Raw genomic sequence first — 14061 nt, 5'->3', positions numbered from 1 at the left:
AGGGAGGGGGTAACAGAAGGGTCAGGGTCAGAGGGGTTCGGGGATGGTGGCGCGGGAGGCGAGGGATCTACATCCATCCCGCTGAGTCTAGCGCACTAGCGTTGACAAGAGCACGTACCTTTTTACTTCTCCCTTCCAGTAAGGTTGGTTGTCCGATCGTTCGAAGTTGCAGCCGTTACAGCCAGCAGCACCAATACAGCAGCACCAAACAGCCACCAGCAGCGAGCCAGGTGTGGGATCACTCCACACAGCGATACAACTCACTGTCAACTGATGGCTTCTTCTTTTTACTCTTTTGTGTCTCGTCCACTGCTGTAGCACAATTCAGCCAGCAGCCAAAACGGCTCACCCACCAGCTGGTAGTCATGATGCGAAACAGTTGCACAAAGGCGCGACCTTGAACCCGGATTTATTTCACTCGACCAGGCAAACAATGCCAACACTTGTTCACACGTCTTTTGTTTTATATTCTATCGGAGCGATCACCGATCACACGTCCGATACTGATGCGTGTTCGGCACAGAATGAATATACAAACAGTTGCACACGCTAGATTGATTTATTAGCAAGAACTAGCGACGGTGTCTTATTAGGTATTGTGTTTTCATGTGTTAGAGAGCCAGCACACGATTTTTTGACGAAAAGCTACGTCTCTCAGGAAATTCGGCTACATAGGATGTGAAATAAAAATCTAAAACCGGGAAAAGTGAAAAATATGTCCAATTTCAAATGCTAAAGAATCGGTTAGTTTTCTATGGATTTCCTTCATTCTTACATCAATCGATTGATTTTCCAGCCTAAAAATCCTCCCAAAAGCAGGAAATTGTAATTTTATTATTCAAACTATTGTAGTGTTGTACTTGTAGGAACCAAGACAGACACAAAACAAAAACAGAACTTATGACAGCTCATTAGTTACAGACAGGTTACCAACAGGATTGTTAGAACCTTACAACGTTGCGTGATGTTGTACAAGGTATCAAGCAATTACTTAAATTATAAGTTAAAAAAATCCTTGCTCCAAAATAGTATAAATGACAGCTAATACCGTATTAAATTGTTATTCGATTCTGCTTAGTTATTGAAGAAAGTATTAGGATCAGACAGAAAAATCATGGCTAGGTATTGAGCTTGATGTTTACTCCCAGAAAATAAGCGAATCAATTCGTTTCAGTGATACTACGAACGCACAAACGGAAAACCTTACAACAGCATTTATTGATGATGAACGCGAACTTCGACGTTTACAGAATTAGAATGAAGTTGGGTTGATAAAGGGGAAAACGCAAACTTTGACCGAAACGGGAGTGAAAAGGAAGTTGCGTGAATGGAGGGGAAAAATCCCATTAGAGGAAAACTTCCTAACGCGATCATTCTAGAAACGATTGTCGTACAGTGAAGATGGCTGAAGATAAATCGAGTGTTTCAGGGAATCACGACAGTACTATTGGAAATTGTCAAGCCTAGTCAAAACGCAAAATTCGACCTCTATTTGGTCGCTATTTGATTGCTTTCCCAAGCACGGTCGACTGTTAGACACCTCTATTTTCATGCAAAATATTTCGATAATATTACACGATATTGGTTGATATATTCTGATATTTATCGTTTATCTGTCAATTGACACCCTCTAACGATAATGTAACGCTTGATGTAACGTCTATAAGCTATAATATAGATGGAGTGGTGCCCAAAAATGGAACGGTAAATAATATTTGATATTGAATATTGGAAATATTTCGCAATATATCAATAGTGTCTTGCCCCTAGTTCGACAGAGTTATAGACTTAGTTATTCGGTATGTTTTATTTGGCCCATATAAGAGCCTACTTAAGCCGAAACTGCTCATATTTTGTCTAGACAGCGACTACAACAGTCCTTACTTAGCAGCAGCAGTGCAGCGGATAGCGGTCCCAGGTGTGGAAACGGATAGTAGCAGCTGTTGCAGCGGGTATCAGCATCGATAGTGGCAGCGCCACCTGATGTAGCGGCACTAGCTTCAGTGAAATGTTGTCTTTGTACGACTGAGTACACTCTGTGCATTTGCCAAAATGTGCGACACATTGTGCCTTTCTTTGTGTGTTACTTGGGGCAATGATTATCGGATTTGACAAACGCGTGCAATAACTTAGAACATATATATGTATGCTAATGTTGGTTTGTTTTTTTTTTTTTTTTTGTAATTCATTCACGCGTTCTTTTAATGTTGAATGTATTGATGCGGTGTAATTGTTCCATTTTCTACGTGGTATGGTTATTTTGATACAACGATTATTGTATGATTTTTTTTGTTTTTAACACTTCATTTGTCTTCTACTGAAATAATTTTGGAACTAACTTTTAGTGTCGCTCAGTGGGTTTTGTTTCAAAACTAAAAATGGTTACTTATCGGAGATAGCCACAATATGACTCGTACATGAACAGTAGGGTGGCAATAGAGATCGACTTTTCGAATTTCGTTTAGGAATAGGGCTTAGAAGTTTCGTTTTCGAGAAAAGTCCCCATACTAAACTTCAGCTTAATCGGACTTCGGGAACACGTAACCATTATTTTTGGCCGATGAAAAATATGCACAAGAAGTTAATAAATTTGTCCATATTAAAAAAATATTTGTTGTCAAAGGTCATAAAAATGCATGAAACGTCGAGATCTGATGTTAAAAAATCGGCTTTATCGGACTTAAAAATTCTTGACTTGCGGCCAATGGAACGTATGGGAAAACGAGACCTTCGAATTTCGTTTAGTAATGAAGCTCAAAAGTTTCGTCTACTCAAAACATGTTTTCATGCAAAATTTCAGCTCAATCGGACCCCTTTAAGAGATGCCTCAAAGCGGTTTCATTTTTCGACTGAGCTACTGAGCAACTGAGCTAAACTTCTAAATGCGACGAAGGACAATTTTTTCCATACAAGTCATCCCCACCCTAATGAACAGTATCAGTAGTAAATTCATGTTGCGCTTGTATATGAATACCGGGATAGAAACATGTCTGGACGTGCGTAATAAGTCTTAAGAAACACGTCCACGCCATTGAGAATCGTGTTTAAATGAATTCTCAAAAATGTGTATGGCTTTTGTACGTTGCCTTGTATTTTCCGAAATCCATTTCTTTCGGCTGAAAAATTTCGACAAAACAATTTCTTGTTTCCTTTTCTCTGCTATTCTTTCTACCCGGAACGCAATGCAAATTGCTCAAACAGAAGTACTTTGTTCTCACACAATGTGTCACAAAAAGCAGCACAATGTGTTGCTACATTCTCCCTCTCTTGAAATATTTCTCACTTGGTGGTCTTTCGTAGGTAGGCATTATGTTTTCGCTTTTTCTCTTTGTGCCTGTTGGTTGTCAAAATGTGTAAGAACCGTTCTCGTTGTGCCTTGACGTAAAATTAACACACTGAGCGCAATAAGTGTGCGAATGACAGCCCTGGTCGCACTCAATAAGGTATATACGAAGGAGCGGCAGATGAGCGTGGTTGCAAGTGTTAGATAGCAACATTTTTCGCGTGCTGAGATCGTGACGTCAAAACAACTAATTATACACAGTTTGGCGCAGGAACATGTATGAATTTCGTTTGAAATATGGATCGTAAATCGTATGGAATGCATTATAGTTTTGTACTATGACAATATCAGAAACAACATGTGTCTCCCAGATATTGTCATAGATTACGAAATCTTTTAAAATTGACTGACGAAAACGATAACTTATTCTCTTGTAACTTACTTTAAATGCCTATGCCTGAATATTTCGTATTTTCAACTTCTTGCGATCACCGATGGATCGTAGGTCTTTGAGTTTTTTAGTTTCTGTTTTGACAATTGATCTGTGGATGAATATCGTCGTAAGTAGAGTCATTGGTTGACTCGCTTTATCCAACAAGCCACCGCCGGCCCCAGCCAAAAAAAAAAAACGTTCTCGCCAGTGCTTTGACCTGCTCGACCGAAGGAGCGCATCTTAAGCTGGTGCATTTGCCTCGTGTTGCCTCGTGTCTCCCTCGTGCCTCTGCCTCGTGTGGTAGCGGATCTGGCTCGCACCGTCCGTGATTAAAGATTCACTGGGGGAAGTGTAAAAATTGTTGGAACGGCTGAAACGTAAACAATTACTTTTGGACGGATTGATACATTACCTTCCGATGCCAAAATGCGTCGGAAATCGACCTTGAACCTACACTACCCGTCATAAGTTTGGAATCGCTTTACTGAGTATTGCAACACCCAGTTTGAATATTGCAACACCCCGAAAAGTTTAGCATCACTTGATATGGGCAGATCAATGTAACTCTATCTCTTGATTCTGAAAACCTAGCGAGTTGTGGTCTTCAGCATAGTTGCTCAGGAGGTCAAGAACTTTTCATTGGAGGAGAGTTTAGTTCGGAATTCAGCCACAACGCAGCGCTAGTGTGCATGAAGTTTTGGGTGTTTTGAACGCTATTTAGCTCAATAATCCCACCATTTAGAGAGCTGCGATTCTCAGCAAAGTTACTCAAGAAGTCAAGGGCTTGTAATTGGCGAACAGTATTGTGTGGAATTCAGCCGCAACGCAGCGCTAGTGTGCATGTAGTTTTGAGCGTTTCGAACTTAGTTTAGCTAAAAAATCACTACATTCGCACTTATTGCTTACACATGACGAAGTGAAACCAATTTGAATGATGACAATTTGATCACCACACACAATACGTAAGCTTGTGTGTTATTCAGTACTAAATTGTCTACCATGTAGAAGCCTTTAGCATCCTGAACAAGTTTGCTGAACACCGTAACTTTCTAGCAGGTCGGAATCGTGAGATTAGTTAAGTTCAAAATACGACGAATTGCGTGCCCACTAGCACCACATAGCGGTGAAATTTCACACCGAATTGGTCACCATACAGTAGCCTTTGACCATTCTGTGCCGAACACGCATCAGTACTGGACGTGTTTGGTGATCGGTCCGATAGAGTATAAAACAAAAGACGTGTGAACAAGTGTTGGCATTGTTTGCCTGGTCGAGTGAAATAAATCCGGGTTCAAGGTCGTTCCTTTGTGCAACTGTTTCGCATCGTGACTGCCAGCTGGTGCGTAAGCCGATTTGGCTGCTGGCTGGATTGTGCTACAGCAGTGGACGAGACACAAACGAGGAAAAAGAAGAAGCCATCAGTGTCAGCGAGTTGTATCGCTGTGTGGAGTGATCTCACACCTGGCTCGCTGCTGGTGGCTGTTTGGTGCTGCTGTATTGGTGCTGCTGGCTGTAACGGCTGCTACTTCGAACGATCGGACAACCAACCTTACTGGAAGGGAGAAATAAAAAGGTACGTGTTCTTGTCAGCGCTAGTGCGCTAAACTTAGCGCGATGGATGTAGATCCCTCGCCTCCCGCGCCACCATCCCCGAACCCCTCTGACCCTGACCCTTCTGTTACCCCCTCCCCTGTTCATTCTTCAGTCCCCCCTCGCCCCAGGCTTTACCCAGACGGAGCCCAGGGCAGCTATACTGTTTATTTTCGGCCAAAGGCAGGACCGAAATCGAAAAAGTTGAACCTCTTGCAGATTTCTAAAGACCTGACGAAGGAGTACAAGGGCGTGACCGAAATTTCCAAGGTCCGGCCTAACAAGCTCCGTGTCGTGGTCGGTAACCTGAAAGAGGCCAACGATATAGCTTGCTCTGAGCTCTTCACACGCGAGTATCGCGTTTACATACCCGCACGAGACGTGGAGATCGACGGTGTCATAACCGATTCGAGTCTGTCCGTCGAGTGTATACTGCAAAGTGCCAAAGGGTGCTTTAAGAACAAAACGTGTCCCGAAGTAAAGGTGCTCGACTGCAAGCAATTGCGGTCAGCATCGATCATCGGTGGCAAAACAGTATACACTCCGTCAGACTCGTTTCGAGTTACGTTCGCCGGGTCTGCACTACCAAGCCACGTCTCGATCCACCGGGTTCGTCTCCCTGTGAGGCTCTACGTGCCCCGCGTCATGAACTGCCTGAATTGCAAGCAGTTAGGCCATACAGCCGCCTACTGCTGCAATAAGGCACGTTGTGGCAAGTGTGGGGAGTCTCATGCGGAAGATTCTTGCAGTGTTAACGCTGAAAAGTGTATTCACTGCGGAGAAAATCTGCATGAGCTCTCGACATGTGCGGTGTACATGCAGCGCAGGGATAAAATAAAACGGTCTCTCAAAGAGCGTTCAAAGCGTTCCTACGCTGACATGCTGAAGAAGACCGTTACCACTTCTCCCGTTACTTCGAACCCCTTCGATCTGTTGCCCTCTGAGGAAACCGATTCTGACGATTCACCAGCGGGAGCATCTTACGCCAATCCTGGGGAGTCTAGAAAGAGGAAAAATATTTCCTCTCCTAAACTTCCCAGAAAAGGTCCTAAGATTTCTCAAAGTGAAATGAAAGTTACAAACAAACCAAACAGTGCTGCGGAAAAACCGAAGCAAACTCCTCCTGGGCTGGCAAATTTAAAGTCCCAGAAGGAGTTCCCAGCACTGCCAGGAACATCTAAAACCCCAGTTGCTCCTTTTACACTCCCAGTTGATGAAACAAACTCTGGATTAGTGAAATTTTCTGACATTGTGGACTGGATTTTTGAAACTTTCAATGTACCCTATCCAATTAAAATTTTTCTTACAGCATTCCTCCCAACAGTTAGATCATTTTTGAAGCAGTTGACTGCCCAATGGCCTCTCCTTGCAGCGATTGTATCCTTCGATGCCTAATTCAACTGCGTATATGAAGGATTCTATCTCTGTCTTACAGTGGAATTGTAGAAGTATTTTACCAAAAATTGATTCGTTTAAAGTTTTGATAAATAAAAACAAATGCGATGCATTTTCCCTTTGTGAAACTTGGCTTACTTCAAATATTGATCTCAACTTCCATGATTTTAATATTATTCGCCTTGATCGAGACACCCCATATGGAGGAGTACTTTTAGGGATTAAAAAGTGCTATTTTTTCTATCGTATTAACCTCCCCTCGATTCCAGGCATCGAAGTTGTCGCATGTCAAATGACAATACAAGGTAAAGAGCTTTGTGTTGCCTCAATATATATTCCCCCCAGAGCACAGGTTGGGCAACGGCTGCTCTTTGATTTAATAGAACTTCTTCCCTCGCCACGTTTGATTTTGGGAGACTTCAACTCTCATGGCGTGGCTTGGGGTTCCCCATACAATGATAACCGCTCCTCTTTAATCTATAACCTTTGCGATGACTTCGACATGACTATTTTAAACAACGGTGAAATGACACGTATCCCGAAACCTCCAGCGCGCCCAAGCGCTTTGGATCTATCCTTATGTTCGACGTCGCTACGGTTGGATTGCACTTGGAAGGTAATCCTCGATCCTCACGGTAGCGACCATCTGCCTATTCTTATTTCAATTACTAACGGGTCAACTCGCATGCGACCAATTGACATTCCGTATGACCTCACACGAAATGTCGATTGGAAGTTATACGAGGAAATGATTTTAAAAGCGGTCGAGTCGATTCAACATCATTCACCACTTGAAGAATACAACCTCCTCGCGGGCTTGATTCTCGACGCCGCGTTGCAAGCCCAAACGAAGAAATATCCCGGCGTAACGATCAAAGAACGGCCTCCCACTCCGTGGTGGGACCAAGAGTGCTCCGATGTCTACACGCAAAGATCCGACGCGTTTAAGGCCTACCAGACGGGAGGTATACCTGGCGACTATTTACGGTATTCGGAGCTTGATACCAAGCTTAAAAGCTTGGCTAAAGCAAAGAAACGTGGATATTGGCGTCGGTTCGTGAACGAGACGTCGAGGGAGACATCGATGAGCACTCTTTGGAACACAGCCCGAAGAATGCGGAATCGCGTAACGGTCAACGAAAGCGAGGAGTCTTCAAGTAGGTGGATATTTGATTTTGCCAGGAAAGTATGTCCGGACTCTGTTCCTGAGCAAAATATTGTTCGCGATGCGTCTCCGGGCCACGACGCGATAGAATCACCTTTTACGATGGCAGAACTTTCAGTTGCCCTCCTGTCCTGTAACAATAACGCGCCTGGATTAGATAGAATCAAATTCAACTTGTTGAAGAATCTACCCGGCAATGCCAAGAGGCGCTTGTTGAACTTGTTCAATAAGTTCCTGGAGCAAAACATTGTACCGCAGGATTGGAGGCAAGTGAAGGTGATCGCCATCCAAAAACCAGGGAAACCAGCTTCTAATCACAACTCTTATAGGCCGATTGCAATGCTATCCTGTATCCGGAAATTGATGGAAAAAATGATACTCCGTCGTTTAGACCACTGGGTCGAATCAAATGGTCTACTATCAGAAACTCAATTTGGCTTCCGCCGTGCCAAAGGGACGAATGATTGTCTTGCGTTGCTTTCAACAGATATTCAGCTGGCGTATGCTCGTAAAGAACAAATGGCGTCTGCGTTCTTGGACATTAAGGGGGCTTTTGATTCCGTTTCTATTGACATTCTTTCGGGTAAACTTCACCGACAAGGATTTTCTCCAATTTTGAACAATTTTTTGCACAATTTGTTGTCCGAAAAGCACATGCATTTTACGCATGGCGATTTGGCAACTTTTCGCATTAGCTACATGGGTCTTCCCCAGGGCTCATGTTTAAGCCCCCTTCTTTACAACTTTTATGTAAATGACATCGACGAATGTCTGGCAAATTCATGCACGATAAGACAACTTGCAGACGACAGTGTAATCTTTGTTACAGGAGCCAAAGCTGCCGATTTGCAAGGACCATTGCAAGATACCTTGGACAATTTGTCTGCTTGGGCTTTACAGCTAGGTATCGAATTCTCTCCGGAGAAGACTGAGATAGTAGTTTTTTCTAGGAAGCATGAACCTGCTCAGCTTCAAACACAATTAATGGGTAAAACGATTTCTCAGGTTTTGGTACACAAATATCTTGGTGTCTGGTTCGACTCTAAAGGCACCTGGGGTTGTCACGTGAGGTATCTGATGAAAAAATGTCAACAAAGAGTGAATTTTCTTCGTACAATAACCGGACAATGGTGGGGAGCCCATCCAGGAGACCTTATAAGGCTTTACCAAACAACGATATTGTCTGTTATTGAATACGGGTGTTTCTGCTTCCGCTCCGCAGCAAACACACATTTGATCAAACTGGAGCGAATACAATATCGTTGTTTGCGTATCGCCTTAGGTTGCATGCAGTCGACCCATACGATGAGTTTGGAGGTTTTTGCTGGAGTACTACCATTGAAAAACCGCTTCTGGAGCCTGTCTTCTCGTATTCTAATCAAATGTGAGGTCTTGAACCGTCCCGTGATTGAAAATTTTGAAAGGTTAATCGAACTTAATTCTCAAACCCGTTTTATGACATTGTATTTCAATCACATGTCCCAAAATATTAACCCTTCTTCGAATATTCCAAATCGTGTCGACTTATCAAATACTTCTGATTCTACTGTGTTTTTCGATACATCCATGATAGAAGAAACTCGTGGAATCCCGGATCATTTACGCGTGCAGCAGATCCCTAAAATTTTTTCCAATAAATATCGAAACATCAACTGCGACAATATGTACTACACTGACGGATCACTTCTTGATGGGTCCACTGGCTTCGGTATCTTCAATAACAATTTAACCGTCTCCCATAAGCTCGATAATCCTGCTTCTGTTTACGTCGCAGAATTAGCTGCAATTCAGTACACCCTAGGGATTATCGAAAAAATGCCCACGGACCATTATTTCATCTTTACGGACAGTCTCAGTTCCATTGAGGCTCTCCGATCGATGAAAGATGTTAAGCACTCTCCGTATTTCCTGGGGAAAATACGGGAACATCTGAGTGCTTTATCCGAAAAATCTACTCAGATTACCTTAGCGTGGGTCCCTTCTCACTGCTCGATACCGGGTAATGAGAAAGCGGACTCTTTGGCTAAGGTGGGCGCAACAAACGGTGATATTTATGAAAGACCAATTGCCTTTAATGAATTTTTCGCACTTGTACGTCAGAATACGATCATCAGTTGGCAAAATGCTTGGACCAGAGGGGAATTGGGAAGGTGGTTACATTCCATAATCCCCAAAGTATCGACGAACCCGTGGTTCAAGGGGTTGGATGTAGGTCGGGATTTCATTTGCGTGATGTCCCGGCTTATGTCCAATCACTATAGATTTGACGCGCTCCTCCGTCGTGTTGGGCTCGGGGAAAGTGGTATCTGTGCCTGTGGTGAAGGTTATCACGACATAGAGCATGTGGTTTGGTCATGCCCTGTACACCGTGACGCCAGGTCTAAATTAATAGCTTCCCTGCAGGCCGAGGGTAGACAGCCGGCTGTTCCTGTTCGTGATGTCTTGGCGAGCCGTGACCTATCCTACATGTCCCTTATATACGTTTTCCTGAAATCCATCCACGCCCCAGTCTAGTCCCGTTCCCCTCCGTCTACACCCAACAAAACGACAAGAACACGTTTGAATCTTAAGCACAAAACCAGCAACCAGACCCCGCACAATAGAACCAGGACCCAAGGACTACGAGCCTCTGTCCCAACTCACGACATCGTGGCTCAGCAGAACGAATCCATACATGCCATTCGACGATTATCAGACGACCATTGAACAACAAAACACTGATTGGAAATCCCATGCTAGTTTTAAGTTAGACTTAATTTCAGCTCGTAGTCGGCAGCGAGGATAAAAAATTTGCTTTAGTTTTTAAGTCATCAGATATAATTGGCGCCGTTAAACATTAAATTGTATTTGTGCCGTGTCAAATAAATGTTATGTGAAGAAAAAAAAAAAAGTAGCCTTTGACCTTCTGAACAAGTTTGCTGAAAACCGCAACTTTCTAGGTTGTCAAAAACACGAGATATCAGCTTATTCCAGGTGATGCTAAACTTTTCGGCAGGTGTTGCAACATTCAAGCTGGGTGTTGCAATACTCAGTGAAGCGATTCCAAACTTATGACGGGTAGTGTATGTTCAAAATTCTCCGTGCGGAAATGTTGTGAGCAAACATAAAAGTTTGCGGGAAGATCCGGTACCGACAGATCAAACGCCAGCGTTTCTAATCATCGGGATTCTTGGGAGAAGCATGTATGCTTATGCCTAACTTTTGGGCTCCCGAAACCGAAACACCACCAAGTTTAACTGAACACGATGGCAATCGCGTTTTTTGGTAACCGAAGAACGTTAAAAACTCGAAAAAAGAACAATTTGTCGAATACTCGCACTGAATGCCGAACGTAAACGATTGTTGTGACGTCACAACTTTTTACTCGCCACCTCTGATCGCGTATTGAAATCGTATCTGCTACTCCTTTGTAATATACCTTATTGGGTCGCACTCAATTGTTTTAGCTCAAACTGCTTATATTTGTTCTAGACAGCGACTACAGCAGTCCTTACTTAGCAGCAGCAGCATTGTAGCGGATAGCAATGACAGTGGATAGCTGCAGCAGCTGTGGCAACAGATAGTAGCAGCAGTTGCAGCGGTTATCAACAGTGAGAGAAGCAGGGCCAGCTGATGCTGCGGCACTTTCTTGAGAGCAGTTCCATAAAAATTGTACCAATTTTAATTTTTTTGAATTGTCATTTTTGATTTGGCTGAAATTTAGTATAGACGTTAGCAAGAAATGCCATTTTGTGCTAATGGTTTAATTTTTTTGGAACAGGACTCATTTTTGAGAAGCAATTTAAAAATGTTATTTTTCGAACCCGAAACCCGAACCCGACGAGTTCGGGTCGGGTTAGGGTTTGAAAATCTTTGAAAGTGTCGGGTACGGGTCGGGTTCGGGTTTGGTGAAAAAAAAATTTCGGGTTCGGGTTTGAAAATGCCGGGTTTAGGTCGGGTTTGAGTATGAAAACCCGAAACCCGACTATGAAATCTATGAAATCTCGGGTTCGGGTTTCACAATTTCGGGTTCGGGTCGGGTTTGGGTTTCATGGAAATAAAATTTTCGGGTTCGGGTCGGGCTCGGGTTTCAAACGAAAAAATTCGGGTACGGGTTTGAAAACGTTCAAACCCGACCATCTCTACTGTCACCCCACAAACCCCTTTTCCAAAAACCTCAAATTCTGCAAACAATTGCATTAGTGCATTTGTGCATAAAAAACAACGACACAAAACGGAGTTTTGCTTCTCGCACAATGGGTTCTAAATAATGGTCAAAAACATGTTATAGAAAAATTAGATTTTCTCACGCATCTTTATAACGGCGCATTATTTGACTATATCAAATGAAAGCTCTTGAGTTGCACTACAAAGCGTATCATTTGGATTTTTAACCCCGTCTTGCAACTTGAGGACAATCTGAAAAGTGATGCCCAAGTCTTCACTCATCCTCCAGCTGACTATATTTTCCGAAGTAATATCGTGTTAAATTTAATTAAAATCACTTCGGAAGCGTCTATATAGCGACCCTCAATTTCGGCCTTTATAGTGATGTCAAGTTATCAGCTATTTTATTTTCTTTCTTCCGTGAAGCTAAACCGATTATGTGTGTATGTATGTAACTAGTATATGGGTAGGCAAAGCATCAGTCTAAAATTGTTTACCCTTAAAGTTTACCAACAGGTAATTCTAAAATGGTCAGGAATTTCCCAAACGTGCATGCGCTTTAGTTCAGAATAATCCTTCTACAAGGTGGAAACCCCACCGCTTTGGGTTTCTGGTTTGCCAATAATTCAAACTCAAATTAGAAGTACAACACAACACATTCTTTTCTAATCTTGTTTTGCAGGTTAACTTTGTAAGAAAACGATAGTGAGAAAGTATAAAGCAATTTCATTCTCAAGAATTCAATAACAACTATAACGCAGGCAGTAAAGTGATGATTATGATTTTATGCTGAAATATTATATTCTACATTCCAAAAGTGAGACAATTAATAAAGTTAAACAAGAAAAGGCACAGGTTGGATCCCTGCGTTAAATTCCACTACGCTATTTAGTGTTTCAAAGTGAAAAACATTTCCTAAACAAAAGAAACGTCTCTAACGAATTCCAAAGCTGAAAATTGTGAAGCCATGAAGGAAACATCAGCAAATAAATGTACAACTAAATCGTGTTAGTTCCATTTGTTGAAAAGGCAATAAGGCTAGCAGAAGAGTGCGGAGTACCAATTCAGTGCTTCGATACAACCGGAATCTTTCGCGATGTCAACAGTGGAGAGTACATCAAGAAGAAGTTTCCAACAAAAAAGAGGATCGATCAATTGGCTTTCTCTGCACGATTTCGCCATGAAGGTTTGGACATTCAACTGCACAACGAAGGCTGCCTGATGACGGCGGATGATAATTTTGTGGCCAAGGTACGGATCGAAAATCCACAGTTGATCGCTCAGGCTGTCGATTTTCGCGAGGCAAAAAAGATTATACTTCAGCAGTTACAGATTGTAAAAGTCCTGCAGGATGATTCCAAATATATTAAATACCAATATAGTTCACTTACGTGAAATTATGAAGACAAATTGAAAATGACAGAAGCGTTAGTCACCTTTCCGACCGCTAGGTGCGCCACTTCTGATTTTGTTCTACACGACATGCGAAAAAGAGTAACTTTTGACAATAATATTACCCTAATGGGTACACGGAAAAAAATGCACATTTTATTGTGAAGTGGACTGGGCCGAATATTTTATAATAATAAAGTTCGCCTATGTATAAGGCAATCCATGGGTGGTGTTCCACGGTTTGTACGTTTGTCGACCTCCGACAATATTTTGAGTTGTAAAATGGCGACTTCCGGTGACTGGGAAACTGCCGAAAATGACCAAATACCACCTAATATGGTTTTTTTTTAACTAGAATGACGCTCAGAGGCCAGAAATTGTCTCGAAATGCCAGTTTGAAATCCAAGATGGCGACTTCCGGTTTTTGAAAATCAGACAAAATTTTGAATTGTAAGATGGCGACTTCCAGTGATTGGAAAAAAGAGGAAAATGACCAAATACCACCAATATGGATGTTTCTTTAACTAGAATGACGCTCAGAGGCCAGAAATTGTCTCTGAATACCATTTTTAAATCCAATATGGCGACTTCCGGTTTCTGAGAAACAGCGAGATATGACCAAATACCATCCAATATGGGTATTTCCGAAATCGTGAT

The sequence above is a fragment of the Wyeomyia smithii genome, chromosome 1 (genome assembly GCF_029784165.1).
Source record: "Wyeomyia smithii strain HCP4-BCI-WySm-NY-G18 chromosome 1, ASM2978416v1, whole genome shotgun sequence".
In the NCBI taxonomy this organism is placed as follows: Eukaryota; Metazoa; Arthropoda; class Insecta; order Diptera; family Culicidae; genus Wyeomyia; species Wyeomyia smithii.
This window is presented reverse-complemented; position numbering follows the sequence as displayed.